Genomic DNA, 25635 nt, shown 5'->3' on the forward strand with positions numbered 1-25635 from the left:
CATGAGAAACAGCAACCCCAGAGCAACGTATCAACTCTGTGGTACAACACTGACAGTGGTAGAGAATGAAAGGGACTTGGGGGTGGTTGTGCAGGCAGATATGAAGTTCTCTGAGCAGTGCAGACGGGCTGCAAGAGTAGCTCATGGAGTATTGTCAATGATATACAGGAATTTTTCCAGCAGGGATAAGGAGGTGATTATTCCATTGTATAAGGCGATGGTCAGGCCACACCTAGAGTACTGTATACAGGTCTGGAGGCCTCATTTCAAGAAGGATGTAGAGCTGCTGGAACGAGTACAGAGAAGGGCAACAAGATTAGTGAATGGAACAAAGGGGTGCTCTTACGAAGAAAGGCTTAAGTTTTGCAAATTACAGTGTCTGGAGACTAGGCACCAGCGAGGTGATCTGATAGAGGTGTATAAAGCCTTGAATGGTTTAAGCATGCTCAATGCTGATGGGATTCTTCCTCTAGCTCAGAATAATCACCTGAGAGGGCATAAATTCAAATTGAGGAAAGACAGATGTAGGATAGACGTGCGGAAATTTGTCTTTAGCCAGCGGGTGGTTGGTTGGTGGAACAGACTTCCATCCCTTGTGGTGGAGGTTGATAGCCTAAATAAGTTTAAGGCTCAGCTGGACAGGTATTTTGAACGAACAGAGGGGTGAAGTGGAAGTGGTTTTTTTTTTTTTTTTTTTTTTTGGCTGATGCTGCATAAGCTTGCTTTCTTGCATCAAATGCCTCTACTAATGCTAATGCTAAGAATCCAAGGATGCTCTTATAATTATGACTAAGAGTTTGCTTACTTCCTTCGCTGCCTCTCTTAATATAATTGGATAATAGATCCCATCCACGCCAGGTGCCTTTCTTATGTTTAACTTCAATGATTTCTCTTCCACTCTCGAGTAACTTAACCATAATGCTACACTGCTCCACTCTGTATAGCAGCCTTTCATGTGGAACAATAGCAATAGCTTCAGCTTTTCTGAACTCTTAAGTATATGATGTCAAAATTATTATTTACATCCAATTCTTTTCTTATTGCATCATAGTAGCCAATCACATTGGTCAGACAGAATCCCCCCCCTTAATAAACCCATGCTGTGATTTCCATATAATTCCATTCCTGTAAAGATAATCTTACATTACTTCTTTAACCACTGACTACTAAGAATAGAATCTGCACATAATCTGTAGGTTCAAGTTCTGAATAAGATCAAAAATAAGCAAAGGCTTTAATTAAAAGTAACTCATCACTTAATTAAAATTTTAATTAAAAGTAACTCATCACTTAATTAAAATTTTAATTAAAAGTAACTCATCGCTGTAGGTGAATCATTATGAAAGTTAGAGAAATAACCTAGAAAATACTATTTTTATACTACTTGTTTTTTTTTTAGTTTATTTAAATTTATCAGTCAAAAGTAACTTATAATTAAATAAAACTTTATCTAATTTTTGATAACCCAAAATATATGCTTAAAAATGAATTCTGAACAAGTTTTTGTGACTCTTTAAGATGTTGGCTATCAACTTTTTTTTTTTTTTTTAGTTACTTCCTCTTTAATCCAACACAACATAAGTCAGATGGGGTTTATAATTACAGGCAACTCCCGTATAACATGTACTTCTACAACACGGTTTCCCTCTAACACAATTGATAAACTGCGGAAATCCTCACACAACACTATTTTTGGGCTTTTGGGTGGGAAAAACCTGCTATTATGTTGGATGTAATTTTTCAACATTTCCATTCTTTTTTGTGAACCCCTGTTGTTAACCTGCTAGTCGTTATGCAAAAAAAATTATTGGGAAATCCCCGTGTTAGGTTCTGTGCTATTGAACTTGTGCTTGTTTGAGACCATAAAAAGTTGACTTCGAAGTGTGCAGTTCGTAACTTTTAAGATTTTTGTAAGGTTGTTTTGGTTTTTATTTGATTGATTATAAATTTTTCCAGGTATGTATTACTAAACTCTGTTCTTAAGAACCATATTGGAATAATTTCTTTGTTGTGAATTAAATTCCAGCCCTAAATTATGGCTAAGGAACTTATGCATAATTTGGGTAACTGCCAATTTATTTAAAGAATGGATTCTCAATTGTTTTGTGCCAGATGTGGAAAACTATTTAAAGGGGAAAAATCTAGATTTCAAAGTTTTATTATTATTGGATAACGTGCCAGGCCATCCAAAATATTTAAGTCGTCCAAAATGTTGAAGTAATGTTCCTACCACCTAATAACTTCTTTAATAGTAACGAATGGGCCTGGAGTACTGGGGGTCCATAATTTAATATACACTTAAGTTAGTTATAAACCAGTTATACAAATATATTAACAAAAATCAGTAGCTTTCGGGACGCGTGTCCCTTTGTCAACTGACAAATTAAATACAAATTTAAATACAATACGAGCTGAGTGAGGCACGTTAATCATGCGTCATTGTTGTTGCGCGGACGTGTGCTGCTTTCTACGCCACTGATCATCCAGCAATAAAACGGTTGTCTCCAGGATGGGATGTAGACGTATGCCTTTCTGGCGGTTTAATGCTTTTGGATTGCTTACTATGTTGAGTGACTCTAGCCATAGGCGGTGGCGAGAGTGCCATGAGTGGTCTACTATTTCAAAGTCGCATTTGGGGTCAAGATCGTGGTTGGTGGCCCAGAAATGTTCCGCGACCGCGGACTGGTCGGTTTCGGCAAGCCAGATTGCTCTGTTGTGTTCCGTAAGGCGATCCTGGAGACACCTTGATGTTTCTCCTATGTAGCAACTGTTACAGTCTCTACAGGTGATGCGATATACCACATTGTTGCGTAAGACAGGTGTGACAGGGGTCTTCACGCTGGAGACAAGTGAACGTAGGTTCCTACAGGGTAATTGCACACATTTGATGTTGTAACTTCTAAGGACCTTCGAGATCCGTCCTGACACGCCTGGATAATAGGGAATGTAGGCGGACGATATACCGACTTGGTTCGGTGGTCTTGGGTTGGATGTGAGTTCTTCTGCCTGTAATAGGCATCTGCTTAGTACATGGGATGGATAACCACATTTGGTTATGTCCACCTTCACACGGGAGATCTCGTTACGCCTAATTGTGTCAGTGCTGGAATGGCTCCAAGCCCTGGAGAATAGGGTGTGGGCAGTGCTATTGAGATGGCTTGGTGCATGGCCGGACCTGTAGTTAGTGAATTGACCGCACCACATGGGTTTGCAGTATACTGAGGTCTCTAGATGTGGGCCTACGCGATGCACCTCGACGTCCAGGAACGGGAGCGTACCGTTCACCTCTGATTCTATGGTAAACTTGATGAAATTAGATAGGGAGTTGAGGTATTCCAGCAGTGCAGTTTCAGAACCACGTGGTATTACGGTAAAAATATCGTCAACATATCTACACCATGTTGTAATAGGTGTAGGTGGGTTCTAGTGTATCTGCTCCTCCAGATCTTCCATGGCGATGTTAGCTACTACAGAACTGATAGGGGCACCCATAGCAGTGCCATGTACCTGCTGGTAGAGTGAATCGTCAAAAGTGAAGATGCTGCTTGATAAGCATAGGTTGAGGACGGTACAGATGTCATCAGTGGATAGTGATGTCCTGGATTGGAGGCTTAAGTCGTTCTCGAGGAGCCTTCTGGCGCAGTGCACGGCCTGTTGGACGGGAATTGAAGTGAATAAAGAAACCACATCAAATGATGCCATGACAGTGTTGTCAGGGATTGAAAGGTCCTTAATGAGGTGGATGAATTCACTGCTATTTTTAACGGTGTGCGATGTATTACCTATAAGAGGTGAGAGGAGGCGCACGATATGTTTGGACAGTTCATACGTTGGGGCAATGCAGCACGACACTATAGGTCTGAGGGGAATACCCGGTTTGTGGATCTTTGGTAATCCATAGAATTGCGGTAGTTGGCAGCCAGTAGCACGTAGAAGACGCTGAGTTGTGGTCGAGATCTTCTTATCTTTAAACCATGTGTGGACGAGTTTATTGACATGTGTCTCTAGACGTTTCAAGACCTTAATGGGTGGATCAGATAGAGGTTCATATACGTTTGGGTCTAGTAGTAGGGTCAGGGCTTTCTCTGATTAAATTAAATCAAATTAAATACAAATTAAATTTGTATTTTTTAAATTTGTCAGTTGACAAAGGGACATGCGTCCCGAAAGCTACTGATTTTTGTTAATATATTTGTATAACTGGTTTATAACTAACTTAAGTGTATATTAAACTTCTTTAATTCAGCCAATAAAATTTATTACATCAGAAAATCGTTACAGTGGATTTTGGAAAAAATTTATTCTGAATCTACTGAATTGATGGAGGCATGGAAACATTTTTCAATTGTGGACTGTATTAGAATCAGCTTTATCGGCCAAAGGAGTAAAACAGTCAACACGTACGTGTTAGAAAAATGTGTGGCCAGAGTCAGTTCACTTAAGAAATATGGTCCAACGGCAGAAAACAGAATCGGTGTGATAGTAGAACTTGCTAAGTCAGTAGGAGGTTTTGATGATACGACTACTGAAGACGTTCATGAATTACTGTTAGAAAAAGAGGCTAGCAAAGCATATTTGGTAGAAATGGCATAGGAGGAAAACCAAATCAATTCAGAGGATGATAGTACAGATGAAAATTCTGAAGTTCCAAATTTTACACTAAAAAGCATACAGCAAGGCTTAAACTTTGCTGAGCAATTAGAATCTTAATTTTTTTTAATGCAGATCCTTCGATTGGAACACAAAGTTCAAAAGGGAGCTTCAAAAATGCTTAGCTCCTTACCATGCAATTTACAAAGATCAAGCAAATCAAACAATCCCAGATTACTGATATTTTAAAGAGAGCAGAAGATGCACAAAATCTAGATGCTACAGATGAAAGTTCAGAAGGTGAAGATATTCTGCAACAGAGAAAAAGTTCTCATTTGAATGTGCTTAGCAGCAATGAAGAGGAAGAAAATTAAATGAATGTACATTCACTGACATATTATGTATCACAGTTTGTAAAATGTTTGTTCAGTTATTACTATTTTTAATAAAAATTAAGTTTCCAATAATTATAAAAAAAATGATATATTTTGTTAGCTTTTGGAATGCAACCTCCAGTTTTGTATTGGTTCTTTGTCCCGTATACACAGTTTCGCACTAAATGAGATTTTATAGAAGCCTAACTACCGTGTTCTACGAGGGTTACCTGTAATAATCTGCCCGTCTGACCTCTGGATATTGGCCATAAATGCAATTTATGGCAAATATTTAGAGCTAAGAAAGCTTTATAAGTAGTCAGCATACCTGAATTCCAATTTCCCTGATAATACTTTTCTGCACTTTTTCATTAGAACAGACTTCTTGATGGAACCTTCCCTCAGTACATTACTAATAGCATTCATGTTTATATGTAATTGCAAAAATGTAGTTTTCTTATTTAGCATTATTAATCATATTTAGGAGTTAAGAGGACTCAAACCATGGATCAACCCAAAAGCCACTGCACTCCTATATGTCCAATTAGCTGTTCAAGGCCATTTTTGTGTATTTTAAGGTTTTATTATAATGTTGACACCTACTGTTGGAGGCTGCCAGTGATAATTTTTTTCTACATACACTTTCTTCAGCGCAGAACTACTTGATAAGTGCATATAGTCCTGTGACTGGTGAAATTCTCTCTTGAATTTACATTAAGCAGATATAACAGAACCATGTTTAAAACAGTCCTACAATTTTAGTACTTTTCGGCAAATTCAAGGTATTCATAGCAACTCAAATTCCAGTTAATAGTTTTCAATTTGCATTTTAATACATAAGTTATCTACTTTAATTCAAAAAGTTAGCTACCTCGGTAATAAAGAAACAATATAGTCTAATTTTTTTTTATTTTCTCAATATAATCCTCCCAAATTCAATACAGTAATACCCCGAAGTTACGCGATAGGTGGGTCCGACGAAAATCGCGTAAGTCGAATTCGCGTAAGTCGGGGTACAACTTTGCATATAAATACATATAAATTTTGCTTAATTGGGACCAAGGACTAACAAAAACACTAGTTTAGAAGAAAAATATTAATAAAATTGCAGTTCTTTATACATATTAATACAAAATATGTATTAAAAAAACAAATGACTTACGTAAAAAGTTATTTCGATGTCGATGGCTTCATAAAATCTAACAAATTCGTCTGACGACACAGCGCCTTCTTTTTTTCACGCAGAATTTCTTCGTAGCAAGCTAATAATTTTTTTATTCCTTGCTTTGTAGCTATATCGCGTTCTTCGTTGGAGTCTATCTTTTCTAAAATTTTTAAGCCCTTTACAATTGAGCCCTTTTCAATTTTCAACCTGTCAAGTTTGCAATTGTCATGTGCTTTTCGCCGTTGCTTCATTTAGGCCTGTAGCACGTGCAATATCACATGGTCTTTCATTTCGCTCAAAGCGTTTCACAATTTCATATTTTTTCTCTATCGACAGAGGCGGACTTACCGAGGAACCCCGGTGGGCCAGTGTGATTTTGGCCGTAAACCATAGTGTGAGGCCACTATAAATTTTCCCGGGTAAGAATTTTTGATCCAGTCCGCCTCTGTTTATCGATAATTGCTTTTCTTTTTCTCTCTGAATCTGCAGTGTCTTCACCAGGACGCTACCTTTTCACACCTTTTAATTAAGTATTTCTCATTTTTAGGGAATAAAGCACAATTACAAAACGAGGAGCACGCTTGATACGCATAAACAAAGCTACGCGCATGTAGCAACTAAATAAACAACACCATAAAGGCAGAGATACACTATTAACACCTCACATTTCTAGGGGTTACTACCATAAAACAATAAAAATCCAGTTGCGTTTCTGCTAGTGAAATATGTTATAAACTCGATCTAATTGCATTTGCGATTATACCGATAGCTGGAATTGTGTTGGTTTTTACGTTATTATGGTGAAATGTGTTTCCCCTTCACTAAAAAACATAAAAGCAGCAAAGTTGAATTTTGTTCATCTTTCGCTCTCATTCTCCGCCGTCGCACCGTATATCGATAACATATGAAAAACGACCTTGAAGATAGTGGGCGGCAGCGTTGCCAAACGAAAAAATCAAGAACCGCGTAACTCCGAGTTCGCGTAAGTCGGTGTAGCGTAAGTCGGGGTATTACTGTACAAGTCTTTCACTTTGAAAGCAAAAATGAAATATCATGGGGGGGGGGGTTCTTTTTTTTGGTGTCTGAAAAAGCCGTTTACAACTTCCTTAAAATCATCACATAATAATCTATTCCCATGTAGTGTTTCTTCAAATTTCTGTAGAGGAAATAATCATTGGGGAGGGAGCAGATACTTCCATGGGCACTGCTCTTCTGAATTGGCTTCTATAATTCCCGCTCTCTCTTTCAAAACAAACAGTCTGAACACATGCCACCAACATCCATTTACTGTCCAACTTCAAACTCACATAACCAACTTTTCATCTTTCTCGTTTATTCATTCAACGGCAGTTGAATGAATAAAAAGGGTCTGGACTGTAGAGCAGGTGATTTAACTCTGGAATTCACAATATCTCAAGGCAGCAATTCCTTTTTTAGGACCTGTACAGGAGCATCATAAATATGCAAGATATCTCACATCACATTTCCTTTCTCCCCCCCCCCCCCTTTCTAACCCCTCCTTAAAATTTTTGAGAACAGCAGCATAGCATTTCCAGTAATTGTTTACTTATGTGGCATAAAATCTATCAAAAGAATTTCTTCCATTTCCCAAAAAATGGTAGCTATGACCTTCCTGACAGAGGGTTGAGTCCTTAATTTTTCTTATCAGTAATGACCAATGCTGTTGCAAGGACCCTTGTTTAATTTCAAGATTGCAGTGGTGAATTCAAGTTTCATCACCAGTTACAATTCTTGAAAGAAACCCTTGTGCATCTGCATCGTGCATATGTAAATTCCTCACAAATTCCTGTATTGTTTCTGAAGAGTGTGAGCACTCTTGGCACTCAGTTAACTGACCTTTGAGATGACCAAGTGTTTGTGGTGGTGGTGGATGACCAGTACCAACATTTCAGAAATATTACCTTCTCTGGCAATGACAGACACTTTAATATGTCTGCCTTGCATAACCAGATCTTCAATTTCTTGATACATTACTTGAGTTGTCACTTCAGTTGGTTGTCCCAAGCACGAGTCACCTGAATTCTTGTTTCTCAGATAAAAATTTTAATGAAGAGGAAAATAATTACTGGTGGAGGGCCAGGTTTATCTGGTATTCAGAAGGGGCAGCATCAAATACTCCCTCCTTTTAGGGTATATCCATTCTTGCTGTTGTAGAGCATGTTGGGCAGTGGGTTGAGTTCTGGACAGAACCAATGGACTCAAGGGATGTCGCTGGAATATTCCTCTTCTGAGTGATTGGGCCATGTGTGATGTTCTTGGCCTTGATGGTGGTCCTCCATTTTGCCATGGTTGCTTCTATGAAGTGTATGGATCAACTTTGTAGATCTTCAATGTTTCTATCAGTCAGCTGTGGGACACAGAGTCAAAGACCTCAGGATAGTCTAAGCTGTCAAATACTCCGTTCTTTTAGGGTATATCCATTCTTGCTTGTAGAGCATGTTGGGCAATGGGTTGAGTTCTGGACAGAACCAATGGACTCAGAAATGTCCCTGGAATATTCCTCTTCTGATGGCATTTGTGATGTTCTTGGCCTTGATGGTAGTCCTCCATTTTGCCATGGTTGCTTCTATGAAGTGTATCAGTTCTGGATCGACTTTGTAGATCTTCAATGTTTCTGTCAGTCAGCTGTGGGACACTGAGTCAAAGCACTCAGGATAATCTAAGCGAGTACAGAATGCAGTGCTTCTTGCTGCATAACTGTCATGTCAATTGTTCCTTGCATCCTTTGCTCACATCCCCTCTGCTGCTCATCATGATGTTCTGGCTCTCCAAGTAGTGTAATATCTTAGTTATGCAGCTGGTCAGGATCTTGTATGTTGCTGGGAGGACAAATGATAGGTCTGTACTTCACTGGGTTTGTGGTGTCTTTGTTCTTACCCTTCAGGTAGGTGATTCCTCGAGTCAGAGACTCTAGAATTGTGTCAGGGCGCATTATCACCTGGGTGAACTGCTTCACTATGTGCAGCTGAATTTGAGCTTATTATTAAAACTTTTACTCCTTTTATGGGATTGTTTTCTGCCCTGTGATGGGTACTGGTACCGTGATGGGTACTGGTACCAAGTCCATGGGATGGTTGGTCATGTCCTGTTACTATTATTACTGTCGGTTGATGAACTCTACTGTCCTACAGGTGTTTAGAATTGCAGCTTTCTAGAATCCCCTGTATGTGTTCTGTGAGAGGCCTATAACTACTAGCTTCTTATGGAGTCTCTCTGGCACCATGCTGATGGTTGACTCAGTGATTGGGGTGGTCATTACTTGTTCCATATCCCCCATTTCTTTGACTTCCTATCTTAGGTCTGTGTACCTCTTGATCTTTTCCTTGTAGATTTTCTAGAGGTTGCTGGTGTTGGGCACTGCTATTTTGATTAAGTAGGTAGCCCTTTCCTTCTTGTCAATGTGGGTTGTGACTGGTCTGTTGTACAGGATCATCTTGTCTGTTATTATGGAACAGTTGGTTCCAGTATAGGTTGAGTAGGGATCTCTAGTACAGCTTGGTTTTCATACTTGTAATATGAACCAGGGCTTATATTACAAGTAATACCAATTGATCAAAGAAAGTACACTTTTTTCGATCAACTGGTAATTTTACACTTACTTCTGATGTATTATCCTGGCCACCTGGTCATGGCTGTGAGTATACTCTGTCTGGGTGATCACTCTGCATCCCATGGTGATGTGCTGGATTGTTTCTGGGGCCAGGTAGCCTCAAGACAAGTGTCACCTGTTACTCTGAGTTCCTTGGCAATGTATTTCTTAGTGTTGAATAGCAAGCACAGCACCTACAGTCTCAGGGAAGAGCTTGATGCTTGTGAGCTATGCAGTGGAAGTCATCTTATCTATGTAGTCTCCTTCTTCTTTATCTTTGCCTTCTTCCCACGTTTATATGGGGTCAGCATTTCCGTCCTTAATTCTTTTCCTCCATTCCTCCCTATCCTGGGCTTCCTCTCTCCTCCATCATCACTCTTAAATCCTCTGCCACCTTGTCCTTCCATCTCAGCTTAGGTCTCCCCCCTCTTCCTCTTCCCTATCACCTCCAACTTTTCACACCTCTTCCCCACATACTCCTCACTTCATTCCACATGTCCAAGCCACCTCAACCTAGATTCCTGCATTTTTTACTCAGAGGCCCACCTTAACCGTACCTCTGATGTAGTCATTTCTTATCCTATCCTTCCGCATCACACCACACATCCATCTTAGCATCCTCATCTCCGCCACTTCCATCTTCTTCTCCTGGGCCCTTGTAATCGCCCATGTCTCAGCACCATACATCAATGCGGGTCTAACCACAGTTTTATACACTCTTCCCTTCATTCTACAATTTACTTTCTTATCACACAGCACCCCACTCATCTTTCTCCAGTTCAACCATCCACATTGCACTCTATGCTGTATTTCTGCACTCAATCCTCCATCCCTCTCAACATTCGATCCCAGATACTTAAATTTCGAAATTGATGGTAGCTTTTCCTCCTGCAGTTTTATAGAACTCTCATCTTCTCCATTCAATACCATATATTCTGTCTTTGTTCTACTTATCCTCATGCCTCTCTCTTCTTTCTCTTTCCTCCATTCCTCCAATTTCTTCTCTACCTTTCCTTGGGATGGTTCACACAATACGATATCATCCGCGAACAGCATACTCCATGGTGCTCTACTCTTCACTTCTCTCACCAACACATCCATTACCAGATCAAACAGATATGGGCTAAGAGCTGATCCCTGGTGCAGTCCAACTTCTACAGAGATGGTAGAAGTCATACCTACACTACTTTTAACCTGAGTCACCACCGCTCCCTCGTACATTTTCTTCACAAGCCTTACGTACTTTTCTGATGCACCCTTCTCCCTCATGCATCTCCATACCTCTTGTCTGGGCACTCTATCATATGCTTTCTCCAGGTCTATGAACACCATATGCAACTCTACTTGCATCTCCCTGTATCTTTCCATTACTTGCCTTAAAGCAAAGACTGCATCTGTTGTTCCTCTTTCCGGCGTGAAACCAAACTGTTCCTCTCCTATTTCTGTCTCCTGCCTTATCCTTCCACAATTCTTTCCCAGATCTTCATCGAATGAGACATTAACTTTATTCACCTGTAGTTCACACATTCCTGCATATCACACTTTCCTTTATAGATTGGCACAAGATACTTTCCCTCCATTCATCGGGTATCCTCTCCTGCTGTTACAGTTTTTCCATAAAGTCCCATAGGATATCGATCCCTTCTTCTCGCAGACTTCTCCATACCTCTACTGGTATCTGATCAACATCTACTGCTTTCCCCCTCTTCATTTTTCTGAGTGCGCTTTCCACTTCTTTCCTGCTTATGCCTCCCACTACTCTTTCATTCGTCTCACCATCCTTGCATAATGCTCTTGGGTTTTCCTCATTTAATAACTTCTTAAAATAGTCTTTCCACCTTTCCTTAACCTTCTCCTGGTTCTGTATAACCACTCCCCTATCATCTTTTATCTGTTTTATTGATGAGAAGTCCTTTGATGCCTTGTCTCTCGCTTTGGCTATTCTCATCAATTGCCTATCTCCATCTTTCCTTTCCAGTTCCCCATAGGCCTTGTCCACTGCCCTCGCTATTGCCACAGCCCTTTTTGCCTCCTTATTTGCTAATTTATATGCTGCTTTATCTTCCTGGCTACCTGTTAAATCCCATCTTTTCTTCATCTTCTTTTGTTTTATCACTGATTGCACTTCCTCATTCCACCACCAAGCCTCCTTTCCTGATGTTTTCCCCAATAACTCTTCTCCAACTTTCCTTATGATACTTCTACCACTCTTGCACGTCTTCTGGTAACTTTATTAATTTTAGCACCTTTTCCCTAAACCCCTTCCTCAAACCCTCCTCTTTCAATCTCCACCATTTTATCCTTTTCTCCCTCTGTCTTGAATATTTCCTACTTTTGTCCACTGCAACCTCCCAATCGACCACAAGCAGTCTATGTTGTGCAGACACACTTTCTCCATTTATCACCTTGCTGTTCCTCATTTCCTTTAGATGCCTCCTATGGCACATGATATAGTCAATCTGGCTTGTCCTTTCCCCACTCTTGTATGTTATCAGCTGGCTTTCTTTCTTTTCGAAGTAGGTGTTAACTATCGCCAGGTCGAATGCCACTGTGTGTTCTACTATCCTCTCTCCTCTATTTCTTTCCCCAATACTCCACCTTCCATACACTCTTCCTTCCTCTCTCTTGCTTCTTCCTAAATGTCCATTTAAATCACCCCCAACAATCAACCTTTCTTTCTCGGGTATTTTCATCCAAAAACTGTCCTTTTCTTCTTCCCTGCATCCTACTTGCGGGGCATACGCACATACTATTGTTGTCAAGTGTCCACCCATTTCCAGTTTGATGCTCATAATCCTATCACTCCTTTTGTTAACCTCACACACTCCATCTTTTAGCTCCTTATCAACTACAATACCTACTCCATTTCTTCCTCTCTCTCATCCGCTCCCCTAAAGAACAACTTGTACCCTTCACCGAGCTCTTTTGCTTTATTTCCCTTCCACCTTGTCTCTTGTAGACATAGGATCGTCACTCTTCTTCTTTGCATCAAATTCACAATCGCTCTACTCTTTCCATTCATCGTCTCAATGTTCCTATTCTAACACTTTTCATCCTCTTCTTCTTCTCTAGCTGGACTAACTTCTTTAACCGAACCCGTCCTTTGCTCGGTAGCCCTGACCCTTTTCTCGCAGTTTCCAGGCAACGTGACTGTGCGTACCCCATAAGTGACTGTGCGTCACTTATGGGGTACGCCCTCGTCATTCTATCATTTTCTTTTGTTTTGGCATAGTTTTTTTTACGGCCGGATACTCTTCCTGACGCCAACCCTCACCATTTATCCGGGCTTGGGACCGGCATCTACTGAGGCTGGCTGGCTGATATAGTCTCATTATAGTTTTATCATTATCTCTGTCATTATTTTTTTTGTTTTATCTTACGTATATATCATTTTTATTTAATAAATTTATTTTAACCAGATAGTCGGTCGTGGCAAGAAACTCAGATGATGGTCATTATAGTGCCACAGAGTTCTTCACCCATCTTTCTGTCTTTGTTTCTTCTCATGTGTGAGTGGGGTCTCCTTGTTAAGGTTGAGTGCCACTTGTCTATCTTTCTTATAACTTGGTAGATTGGTGCTTTGTTTACCTAGAAGTAATCCCACAGGTTCTTAATTACCGCCTTCTCTTGTCCAATGAGGTCGGTCATTCAGTCCCCCTCCTTTCAAGGCTATGGTCAATCTCTGTTTGGCCAACTTTAGGTGGTGCTGATGGTGGTGTTCATCATCATTATCTTGGTTGATCTCAATCTCCTCCACCTCGGTGTTGGTCCAATTTCTGATCCCGAAGGAATGTTTGTACTGGGACCACATAACCGCTTATGGCTCTGACCATCTTAACACCATTTCAGCTTTGCTTTTAGCAGGCTTCTCAGTCATGCAGGCCTTGTCTTATTATTATTATTAGCCATATGGTGCAAGGAAGCCTGAGACTTATGCTGCACCAGCCAAAAAAAAATTTGAGTTACCCTGTGAGAGAGAGAGTCAAGTAGAAGGGAATCACCAAGAAAGAGAAGAATGATAATATCCAGCTCAAGACCCTGGGTGTGCCAAACCCATACTCACCAGATGTGAGCCCCTGGGAGGAAGGTGCTCCTTGTATTCTAACAGGTGAGCCTGTTAGAATTCAATCTTTCCTGTATTCAGCTGGTAGTTTTGTCCAATTGGATGTCCTTGATGAAATCCATTGGTCTAGCATTTGGCCAGGCATAATTGATCCTGATGTCAATGAATTCTTCAGTGATCTGGAATAGCTGTTGGAGTTGGTTCTCGGTTGTGGCATAGTTTGATGTCATCCATGTTCATAAGGTGAGAGAGAGAGAGAGAGGGTGGACAGGTTCTTCCTCCCTTCTTTTAGGGAATATCTGTACTTGCTGTTATTGAGCGTGGTGGACAGTGGGTTGAATGCTAGAAAGAACCATACTCTGAGCCTCTCCTCAGAAGATTCCTCTTCTGATGGGGATCAATCTGGTTGTGATCTTGACCTTGGTGGTCCTCCATTTTACCCTAGTTTCTTCTAGGAAGTGTGTCAGTGTCAAAGGTGACTTTGTAGATCTTCAGTATATCTATTAACCAGCTGTGGAGCATGGAGGTGAAGGCCTTGCAGTAGTCAGTGCAGGCTGTGCTTCGTCTTGGCTTTCTCCATAACTGCAGTATCGATGGTTAATTGCTGCTTGCATCCTTTGCTCATCTGGTTGTATCCCTTCTGCTACAAGGCCATGATGTTCTGGCTCCCCAAGTAGTCTGATATTGTTTAAGTTATGCAGCTGGTCAGAATATTGTACATTATTGGGAGAAAGGTGATTGGTCTTTACTTCTCCAGGTTTGTGGTCTTTGTCCTTAAGACTTCAGGTAGATGATTCCTTGAGTCGGGGACTGGAATTGTCAGGGTGCCTTATTATCTGGGTGAACTTCCGCTATAAGCCTGTTTGTGCAGCTGGACTTCTACCAGTAGCTGTGGATTTTATCTATTCCTGGGGTTCACCAGTTGTAGTACTTCCTGATCGACTGTTTTCTTCCCCTCAAATCTCCCATTGTCATCTCTTGTAGCTGATCAGTGTTCCTGTTCCAGTGATTTATGCTTTTTGAGGACTTCCCGTTGGTAAGAAACTTTTGCCTTTTCAGGGTTATTTAAAGAGATCACTTTGTTATTTACCTGGCACTTTTGTCTATGTCCAGTCACCTTGCTGCCATAGACAAAAGCATTGGGGAGTATAACAACCACTTCGTGTTCCAGCGTACTGATCATCTCTTGACTTGGGTAGATGTGCCCATCCTTATATGTGGCATCATTGACATCAAACAAATGCTATTAACTATGTGCTCTTATGTGATTTTGTTAATTCTCATGCCCTCTACAACTATTCCCCATAACTTTAAATGGAAAACCCCCAACTTCTAAACAGGCAGTCCTATTGAGAAACTGATTGTTAAAATACTTCTTTCCCCCCCCACCTCTTGGGCACTTTTCCAGACTAGACTTAGCCCATAAAATCACCCCACGTATTCAGTTCCTATTCATTGCAGAAACACTGGTGTTTCGTCATTCGGCTCCATTCCACTGAGCACCCCACTAGACCTGACAACCTCAATAATCCATGAACATTATCGGAAAATGTCTGATTTTGACCCAGAACTTGACTCTTCCATACTTGTTGTTAGCAGAATAGATAATTAGACGTGCCCCCTCAACCCTTGGAGGACTTGCGGATGACTCGAATGAAGGGTATGCTTATTTAACAATAGATAAATAGATGTGCCCCCCACCCAGAGGACTTGCGGATGACAAATGAAGGGCACGCTTGTCCAGCCCCAAAGAAAAGAACTAGGAGAGCTGCAGCCTCCACTGGCATTGAACCCATATCCACAACGGACAACAAGAAAACTGACAACAAAAAGCCTGACCCATGTTCAGATTTCCCAACATCACTGGATTATAATTCAAAAAAAAAACCAGATGACCAAAAATTTGGAAACAGCTAAAGACAAAATGGCAGCAACTGACAGGGATACCGTAGCAAGTCCCTTGGATACCATCATCAGAGACTGAAGCTGGAAGACATCATGGCCCAGCAATCAAATACAGCAGCCATGCATACCCAGATAATTCAGATTTTGACACACATGGAGCATCCTACTGCTAGACTTCCACATACAAAATGAAAAGGCATTGCCAAACTAAAGCAGCTTGCATTGGCTGAATAAACTGAGAACGCGACATACAGCAACGGAGTACGACCAAACATTGTTCTACTCCATCTAATCGACAAAACAAAATCCAGCATGAAAAATCCAAAAGTTAAGGCCATATGCAAAACACGAAACACAGGCATAATACTGAAAACTACCACTTCAGCCTGACCCATGTCTTGACTTGGGTAGATGACTTTGTAGATCACTCTACAAAAGCACTCCTTCAAAGCCCTAGCATGACCGACCTCAGCCTGCAGGCAGTCACCAAAACCCAGAGGCCCTTCCACAACCATTTTTGATGTACCAAGTGATACCCCAGAGAGGAACTGATAGAAGAGGCATACGAGCGAAATCTCATTGACCAAATAGACAAGGAGGAAGAAAATACTTCACATCAAAACATTAACTACGTACAGATTTATTCCCACTGATTTATGACCTAGCCCTGCCCTCTTCCATGGTGGCACCTCCATCAAAAGGAGCAGCAGTGCGTAGCACACACTTCTTGATTAGACCGGAGTTCGAGCCCGTTACCACCAAATACGGAGGATGCAGAAAGGTCAGGGAATGACCACCGCATATCCCGGAGTAATATGGCCTTAGTTGCTAATGCTCCTAAAAACCAAACAAACAACAACAAAACTCTTCCATGGTACTCACCTTCTAACTGAACGTGGGTCCTTCAATGCTAAGCTCACTGAACTAGATATATTTGACTCTCTGCCACTGTGGAGTCAAAAAAAATTGGGACCATGTTCTCTATGACTGTCACCTTTATCCACCCAGAAGCCATATGCTAACACAACTACTATCCCTCCCATGCAGTGAAGAATTCCTCTTTCTCACTGAAGAGGAACACTACAAACAACTGACTGTATTTGCCCAGGCTGCATTTAACATCAGAAAGAACTACCAACTGAACCGCAATCAACATTGTGTTGTCACGAGCCAATTTGTGACCCTACTTTGCCGGCATCCTAGCTCAGCAACACTAATTTTTTACTTTCCCCAGCCTTGGTTGGGCTCCCAGGGCTGGGGGTTTCCAGCTCTTCTCCCTCCTGCCTCTTTCATCTGAAGGATGCCTTCCTTCCCCATCCTCCCAACTTTAACTCCCACCCTTGCTCTATCTACTCCTCTCCTTTTTTTTTTTTTGTCTCCATCCAGGAAGCTGCTCAAGTGACCCTGGCAGAGACCAGCCAGAGAATGACAAGCTTGGCTACCTCCTAGTGGTGTGTGTGTGTGTATGTGTGGACGTGGGGGTCCCACAAGGGGCCCTGCAGCTAAAAGTCAGAACCCAACACAACTACACAACACTTTTCTGGCTTTCACAGCAGTGGTATTCTATTACACAAGAGTACTTATGATGCAGATGTGGGAAACCACTGGTGGCAGCACCCTACCCCAAACACTATGCACACTGTCATTTCCTGTATGTCCTTGGTTTTCTTCTGATTTAGATCTGTCTGGGGGGGGGGTACAGCCATTATGGCTAACTTTGCTGCTCCCCAGTTTGCACCAGAACTCCTCAGGTGCCTTCTCGTTGTGAGGGGGGGGATCCACTGCCTTCCTTCTTCCCTTGTCTGATTTTCCTATAGAAGGCTCTCTGGTTTTCGTGTCCTACTATCTGTTTTATTCTGGGCACTCTCCCTGTAATGGCAAAGTCTCTTGCTGAATGCTAAGAGTTTCTGCTTGAGGGTATCAAAGTATTCTTTGATCGTCTGATTATAGATCTCGAGTGTACTGTGGATGTTGTCTTTCTTGAGGATGGTCTTCGCTTTTCTGATCTGTTACCCTGTTGGTAGGTCAGTTGATCTATCTTCACTCATCTCTTCTATCTTCTGCTGTAGCCTTCTTTCCCAGACTGGTGGTTCCTTGTCTTTGCATTTTGGTTTGTCTTGGTCTTTAGTTTCTCTTCCGTGCATCCTGGTGACTGCTACAATGGCACAGTAAATGACTGTGTGGATGCTGTCTAGTGTTACTTCATTGTTGTTCAGGTAACCCAGTATTATTTGCCAATTGAGGTGGTGTGTGACTTGCCACAAGATTTTGTTGGATCTCTGCTTCGGTATGGTGTTGGTCTTTGTGAGAGGCCATCGCAACCTTGTCTGCTGCCCCTTCAGCTGGTCTGGGTTGTAGTTCTTGTACTTGGTGTTCCTCCTCCATTTCTGATTTGGTTGTGTCTGTATTTGTAGTTGGCCACTTACATCCTGTTTGACTTTTGAAAGATTGCAGGAGCTATCAGATTCTTCATGATGATCTGTCTCTGGTCTGCTATTTGCTGTTTGGTGACCTGAAGAGGAGGGAACTGTTCCAACCACTTGGTGTGTAGTTCCATCTTGAACATTGTCATGTCTCTCTCTCTAACTTCATTACTTTGTAGTATGCTCACATGATGAGTGTATTCATTTTGATGCTCCACTTCATGCATTGGCTTCTTCCTTCTTGGGTGGACTTGACCCTCAAGTTGTGTTAGCCATACAGAAGACAGTGCAATTTGCTTCACTGTCATCTGTAGGAGACAGTCTCCCTCTTTTCAAAATGACCCCTCTTGCTTAAGGCTTAAGTAGAAGTATTGCACTACATGTTCAATACTTCTACTTCTCATCTTCATCCAGCTATGGCAGTAGTAGTTATTGAGACGAACACAAGATGCCACCGCTCTCTGCCTCTGCCATCACTTCAACTTGAGGGTGATAGGTCCAATGAAGCAATTTTCACAATTTTCTTTTTTTTTTTTTTTTCCTTCCTGCAACTTTTTGGCTAAAAAACATTTGAGCTACTTATTTATCACAATTAAGACCCTGAAATTCTACTAAGTGCTATACTACTAGTTACACGATATAATATTAGCACCAAATCACTAATACAAAAGCTCTACTAATATTAAGCTGTAACTTACAAAATTACTAGCAAAATTTAAAAATAAGCTAAGAAATGTAATTAGAACTGTTAATCTATTTTTTGAACACAATTTAATATGTTAAGTCAAAAAACAGCAAAAATTTCCAATAAAGTTATCCATTTCAAAGATCTCAAAATTCTTCGTCAGACAACAGAAATATATTTTTATACAAATATACATTGTTTCTCACCTTTTAATATATACAGATTTGTTTATCTTCTTCTTCATCAGATGAAAACACTTTGTGGAATTTGGAGTTCCTAAGTTGACTTTTAATTCTCTTTGGAGATTGTAATTTTTTATAGCAAATGCACTTCCACTTTGGGCGCCTCCATGGCCAGGTGCAGCAGTGCAAAGCACACCCTTCTTGATTAGACAGGGGTTCGAGCCGTGACCACCAAATATGGAGGATGCGGAAAGGTCAGGGAATGACCACCACATATTCCGGAGCAATATGGCCTTAGTTGCTAATGCGCCTAAAAACCAAATAACAACAACAACTTCCACTTTAAGGCAGTTTATAAAAAGAAACCAATCTGCAGTATAAATACTAACAGCCATTCCTTGTTGCCTGTTTACATAATTACCTACGACATTGTTTTTTGTAGATAGATAATGATGTGCTTTCCCTTCAGTTTAGCATTAGTAGAGGCATATGATGCAAGAAAGCAAGCTTATGCAGTATCAGCCAAAAAAAAACCTTCCCATTTCACCATCTATTCACTCCAAAAGTTTATCCACTTCTTCCTTGAATTTATTTAAGCTGTCGATTTCCAGCAATTAACTACCCACAGGCTAACGACAAATTTCCACACATCTATTCAACAACTGTCTTTCCTCAATTTCAGTTTATGCTCAGAATCCCATCAGCATTGAGCCTGTTCAAACCATTCAAGGCCTTATACACCTCAATAAGATCACTTTGCAGGTGCCTAGTCACCAGAAGCTGCAATTTGCAGAATTTAAGCCTTTCTTTGTAAGAGCATCCTTTTGTCTTGTTGTTCTTCTCTGTACTCGTTCTAACAACTCTACATCCTTCCTAAAATGAGGTCTCCAGACCTGTATGCAGTACTCAAGGTGTGGCCTGACCGTTGCCTTTTATGAGGGGATAATCACTTCCTTATTCCTGCTAGCAAAATTCCTGTATGTCATTGACAAGACCCCATGACCTGCTCTGGCAGCCTGCCTGCACTGCTCAGAAAACTTCATATCTGAGTACAGTTAACCCCAGGTCTCTTTCATTCTCCACCCCCCGGGGTGAAACACCACCCATTTGGTACATTTCTCTGAGGTTACTGCTACCCATATGCAGTACTTTGCATTTGTCAATGTTAAACTTCATTTGCCATTTTTCAGCCCATCTGCCCAACTTTTCTAGATCATGTTGCAGTAGCTTACTGTCATTAACAACACTGCCAACCTTTGTATCATCTGCAAACTTTGACATTAAGCCTGATATACCTTCACCAATACCACTGATAAACAGAGAAACCAACAATGGACCCAACGCTGAATCCTGAGGGACTCCATTAATAACATTAGTCCACAAAGAGCAGTGTCCATTGATTACCACTCTGTCTTCTCCCATTCAACCATACTTTCATCCATTATAGCAACTTGCCCTTAATGCCATACTGCTCAGTTTATACAGTATCAAAAGCTTTTGTGAAATCCAAGTACAGCAGACTCTCGATTTATTGGGTTTAGATTAACCTGGAAGCGGATTAACTGGGACACTTCAAGACTCCAAATTAAAAAAAAAATTTATCACCAGAAATCATAAAATTCAAGTAATAACTAGAATAGGTATAAACAGATGTTTTGCAAGTCGTAAATAAGCGACAAGAAGCGGCATTATAAGTCGTCATTGGGAGATGACCATACCTATTATCTTGCGGGTGTGTGTCTTCACACCCGCTGCTAAAAAAAAAAAAAAAAATGTTTAGTTTCTTTTAGTGCGTTGCGTTGATTGTTGTGTTCCTTAATACTGCAAAAAGACAAAATTTGTTTCATTATTTATGTCAGGGATATCGAAATTTTTTATGGTAATAATTTTTTTTGTTCAGAAATTGCGAAAATGATGGGTAAACTCAAGAGTTGTGCTTTCAATTAAACAAAAACTTGAAATTATTCAAAAGTTTGAAAATGGTGCATGTGTTATATCTTTAACGAACCATTATAATGTTGGTGACCAAACCATACGTAACATCCTAAAAAATTAAAGGGAAGCATTATATTGGACATGCAAGTAGTGCGTGGCAAGTTTTTTTTTTTTTATCTATCACTTTATTTTTTTATCTACTTTTTATGTTTGTTTATTTGGTTTTTTTAGGAGCATTGGCAACTTATTGCTCCAGGGATGTGCAGTGGTCATTCCCTGACCTTTCCATATTTGGTGGTGACGGGCTCGAACCCCGGTTTAATCAAGAAGCTGGTGCTATGCACTGCTGCTCCTGGCTATGGAGGCAGCGCTACTTTTTACTTTTTATGTAGGTTGCTGAACATTTTTCTATAAATTAAGTCCCCAACTTATGACTCTGATGAGTATAATAAGATACTGTACAGGGAAATAGAATGGGCCAGTAAATCAGAGAGTCTTATAATGGGGGATTTTAATTTCCCAGATATTGACTGGAATTTGTGGGTTGGTCACTCACACACTAGCAAGGCTTTTGTGGATTTATTGGATGATTGTTTTCTACACCAGCATGTTCGGGAGGCAACTAGAGGGAGTAATACTCTTGATCTGATTATCAGTAGTGATTCTTCATGCATTAGGAATCTGCAGGTAAATGAACCACTGGGTGGCAGTGATCACAGTGTGCTGAAGTGGGATTTACTCAAGGAGGTAACTACCATCAGAGGTAAAGGGAAGGGTTTTTGTTTTCGTAAAGGCGACTATGATGGTCTGAGACAGTATTTAAATTCTATACAGTGGGACCAACTGATGATGTTACCAACAGCAAATTCAAAATGGGAAGCATTCAAGGAACTAATCTTGGAAGCTACCAGGCTTTACATACCAACCAAGAAATATTGTTCAAGGTTCAGGCCTAAATGGTTGTCAGATGAACTAATGAGACATATGGCAGAGAAGAAAAATGCATGGGATACATACAAATTAATGGGTGACATGGAAGCCTATGATAGATATAAGTTGGTCTGTAACCAAGTCACAAAGGAGATTAGGCAGGCAAAGGCAGATTATGAGAAATCCTTGGCAAAGGATGCAAAGAAAAACAGAAAAGAGTTCTTTACCTATTTAAACTCAAGAAGGAAAGGGATGAATCAGATTGGTCCACTGGATGTTGATGGTTCAACAGTTGAGGATCCAGCTCAGGTGGCTAACAATCTAAACGAGTATTTTGCATCTACATTCACACATGAGGAGTTATTCAGGAAGGGGAATGTCGTAGGTGAAGTAAACATTGGCAGTGAGCTAGATGATTTTCTAATAACTGAGAGGAAAGTGGAGGAGAAATTGTTGAGGATAAACATAAAAAAGGCACCCGGGGTGGATGGGATCTATCCAGTTATATTAAAGTAGGCAGCAAAGGAAGTAAGCAAACCCCTAGCCATAATTATGAGAGCTTCTTTGGACTCAGGGGAGGTACCCATGGACTGGAGATGTGCAAATGTAACCCCAATTCACAAAGGAGGATCAAAGGCTGACACAAGTAATTATAGACCTGTTAGTTTAACTTCGGTTCCAGGAAAATTAATGGAGGCACTGGTTAAAGAAGCACTGCAGGATCATCTGGACAAGAATTCAGTTATAGCTCAGACACAGCATGGGTTTGTTAAGGGCAGGTCTTGTCTGACCAATTTGATTGGATACTATGATGTAGTCACAAAAGAACTGGATGCAGGGAATAACTTTGATATTATATATTTGGATCTTAGAAAGGCTTTTGATACTGTTGCGCATGGAAGACTGCTGCACAAATTGGAGAAGTGTGGCATTGGAGGCAAATTGCTGCTATGGATAAAGGGATGGTTGAGTGGCAGAAGACAGAGAGTGGTAATCAATGGACACTGCTCAACGTGGACTAATGTTATTAGTGGAGTTCCTCAGGGTTCAGTGTTGGGTCCATTGTTGTTTTCTGTATTTATAAATGATATTGATGATGGTGTATCAGGCTTAATGTCCAAGTTTGCAGACGATACAAAGGTTGGCAGGGTTGTTAAGGACACTACTGATACTATGCTGCTGCAACAGGATCTGGAAAGGTTGAGCAGATGGGCTGAGAGGTGGCAAATGAAGTTTAACATTGACAAATGTAAAGTACTACATATGGGAAACAGTAACCCCAGATCAACGTATCAACTCTGTGGTACTACGCTGACAGTGGTAGAGAATGAAAAGGACCTGGGGGTAATTGTGCAGGCAGATATGAAATTCTCTGAGCAGTGCAGACGAGCTGCAAGAGTAGCTCATGGTGTCTTGTCAGTGATATACAGGAATTTTTCTAGCAGGGATAAGGAGATGATTATTCCCTTGTATAAGGCAATGGTCAGGCCACACCTAGAGTACTGTATACAGGTCTGGAGGCCTCAATTTCAAGAAGGATGTAGAGCTGCTGAATGAGTACAGAGAAGGGCAACAAGATTAGTAAATGGAATAAAGGGTTGCTCTTACGAAGAAAGGCTTAAGTTTTGCAAATTACAGAGCCTGGAGACTAGGCATCGGCGAGGTGATCTGATAGAGGTGTATAAGGCTTTGAATGGCTTGAGCATGCTCAATGCCGATGGGATTCTTCCTCTTGCTCAGAATAATCACCTGAGAGGGCATAAATTCAAATTGAGGAAGGACGGATGTCGGATAGATGTGTGGAAATTTGCCTTTAGCCAGCGGGCAGTTGGTTTGTGGAATAGACTTCCATCGCTTGTTGTTGAAGTTGATAGCCTAAACAAATTTAAGGCTCAGCTGGACAGGTATTTCGAACGAATGAAGGGGTGAAATGGGAGTAGTGGTTGTTTTTTTTTTTTTTTTTTGGCTGATGCTGAATAAGCTTGCTCTCTTGCATCATATGCCTCTACTAATGCTAATGCTAATCAAGAAGCTGGTGCTATGGAGGTGGCACTACTTTTTACTTTTTATGTAGGTTGCTGAACATTTTTCTATAAATTAAGTCCCCAACTTACGTAACTTCGGTCTTATGTTAATTTTTTTTCACTAAATTGTTGTTTTTTGTTTTTTTTTAAGATTGTAAAATTTAAAAAAGTAAAAAAATTTATATATATATATATATATAATAAAATAAGCAATCGATACCGACGATCACGGCACGCACAAGTGAGATACGGAGTAACAAGCTTAAAAATAGGAATGAAGGTTACCAGGATCAGATTAACCAAGACACTTCAAGACTCCAAAGAAGATTCTTAAATTTTATGATTTTTTTTATATGAATAAGATTTCAGTGAAGGGGACACATTTCACCATAATAAAGTAAAAAGCCACCAGTATTATCGCAAATACAATAAGATCGAGTTTACTACCCATTTATAATGAATTGCACTAACAGAAAAGCCCAATAAACCGGAAATTATTGGGCTTTTCTGTTATTGCAAATTTGCACAATATTGAAAATTGTCTTTAGTGTTTTAAGGTAGTGACCTCCAGAAATGTGCTTTAGTAAAATGTGAGCTCGCATTGGGAGATAGTAAGTTTTTGCCTTAATCCTGTGCACTTCTTTACAGAAAATTTAATTTCAGCCATTATCATTGGTGCCAACTAAAAGAATAAGTCGCAGCAGTACTAGTAAATCTACAAAGAAAAGGAAAGTGTTCAAGTTGGATCAGAAAATTAAAATTAAAATAATAAAGATGTATAAAAATGGGCAAACATTAGCAAGTATCACACGGAATTCAGATTTAAATTCCGTGTGATTTGAATTCAGATTTTAATTCCGGAATTCAGTGTCAATTGGTGAACACAATAATAAAGGACAAAGAATATGAGAAGGGATCAACACCAATGAAATCAACTATAATAACCAAGGCTTTAATAATAATCAGTTTTTAATATAATAATCAGTTTTTACAGTAAAATAACATGCAATTTTTATTCCTTTTATGTTTTCTCTTCTTATGTGCCACTCCAACTAATTCATCACTGTATCCAGATAAACTTTTTAACTGAACTAATGAAAAATATATAACTATTTTTCTATATATACAGGGTGTTTCAAAAGTGATGGTCAATAATTTAAAGGTGAACTGTACAGACTACAATATGCAAAAAAGCCTAGTAAACATGGGTCCTTAAGTGAATTGTTTTCGAGATATTGCACATTTCTAGTTAGGATCCCTCACTGACAAGTTGAACTGTACAGAGTTGGGATCCACCACTGACTTGTTTGTTTAGGTTAGGTTATGCTCATTCTCTCCCTTTCCCCTCTCTCAATGCTCTGAGAAGTAGCAGGCATACTAGTACTTGTCAAAGGATAGTTAACATGGAAAGAAGTTACATCAACGAAGAGTATGTGGACATGCACTTCTCGTGTAGTAAAGCTAACGGCAGTGCACTCGAGACTGCACGTTTGTGCCAAGAAGCATTTCTCTGCCGAAGGCAGCCCAACGGGCGCACATTCACCAGGGTACATCAATGCCTTAGAGAACATGGGCACTTCGCACGAGGATTGCGAGCAAGTAGGCCCAGAAGCATAACACCTGATGTTGAGGAAAGGGTGTTAGAAAGAATGTCCTGTAACATCTGTAAAATCGTGTTGTGTTCAAACAAAAAATTAAAAATGTATTATCTTGTTTAATAAAACCACCCTTAGCAAAGGATTCACAGCT

The sequence above is a fragment of the Mastigoproctus giganteus genome, chromosome 12 (genome assembly GCF_048544385.1).
Source record: "Mastigoproctus giganteus isolate SK-2022 chromosome 12, ASM4854438v1, whole genome shotgun sequence".
NCBI lineage: Eukaryota > Metazoa > Arthropoda > Arachnida > Uropygi > Thelyphonidae > Mastigoproctus > Mastigoproctus giganteus.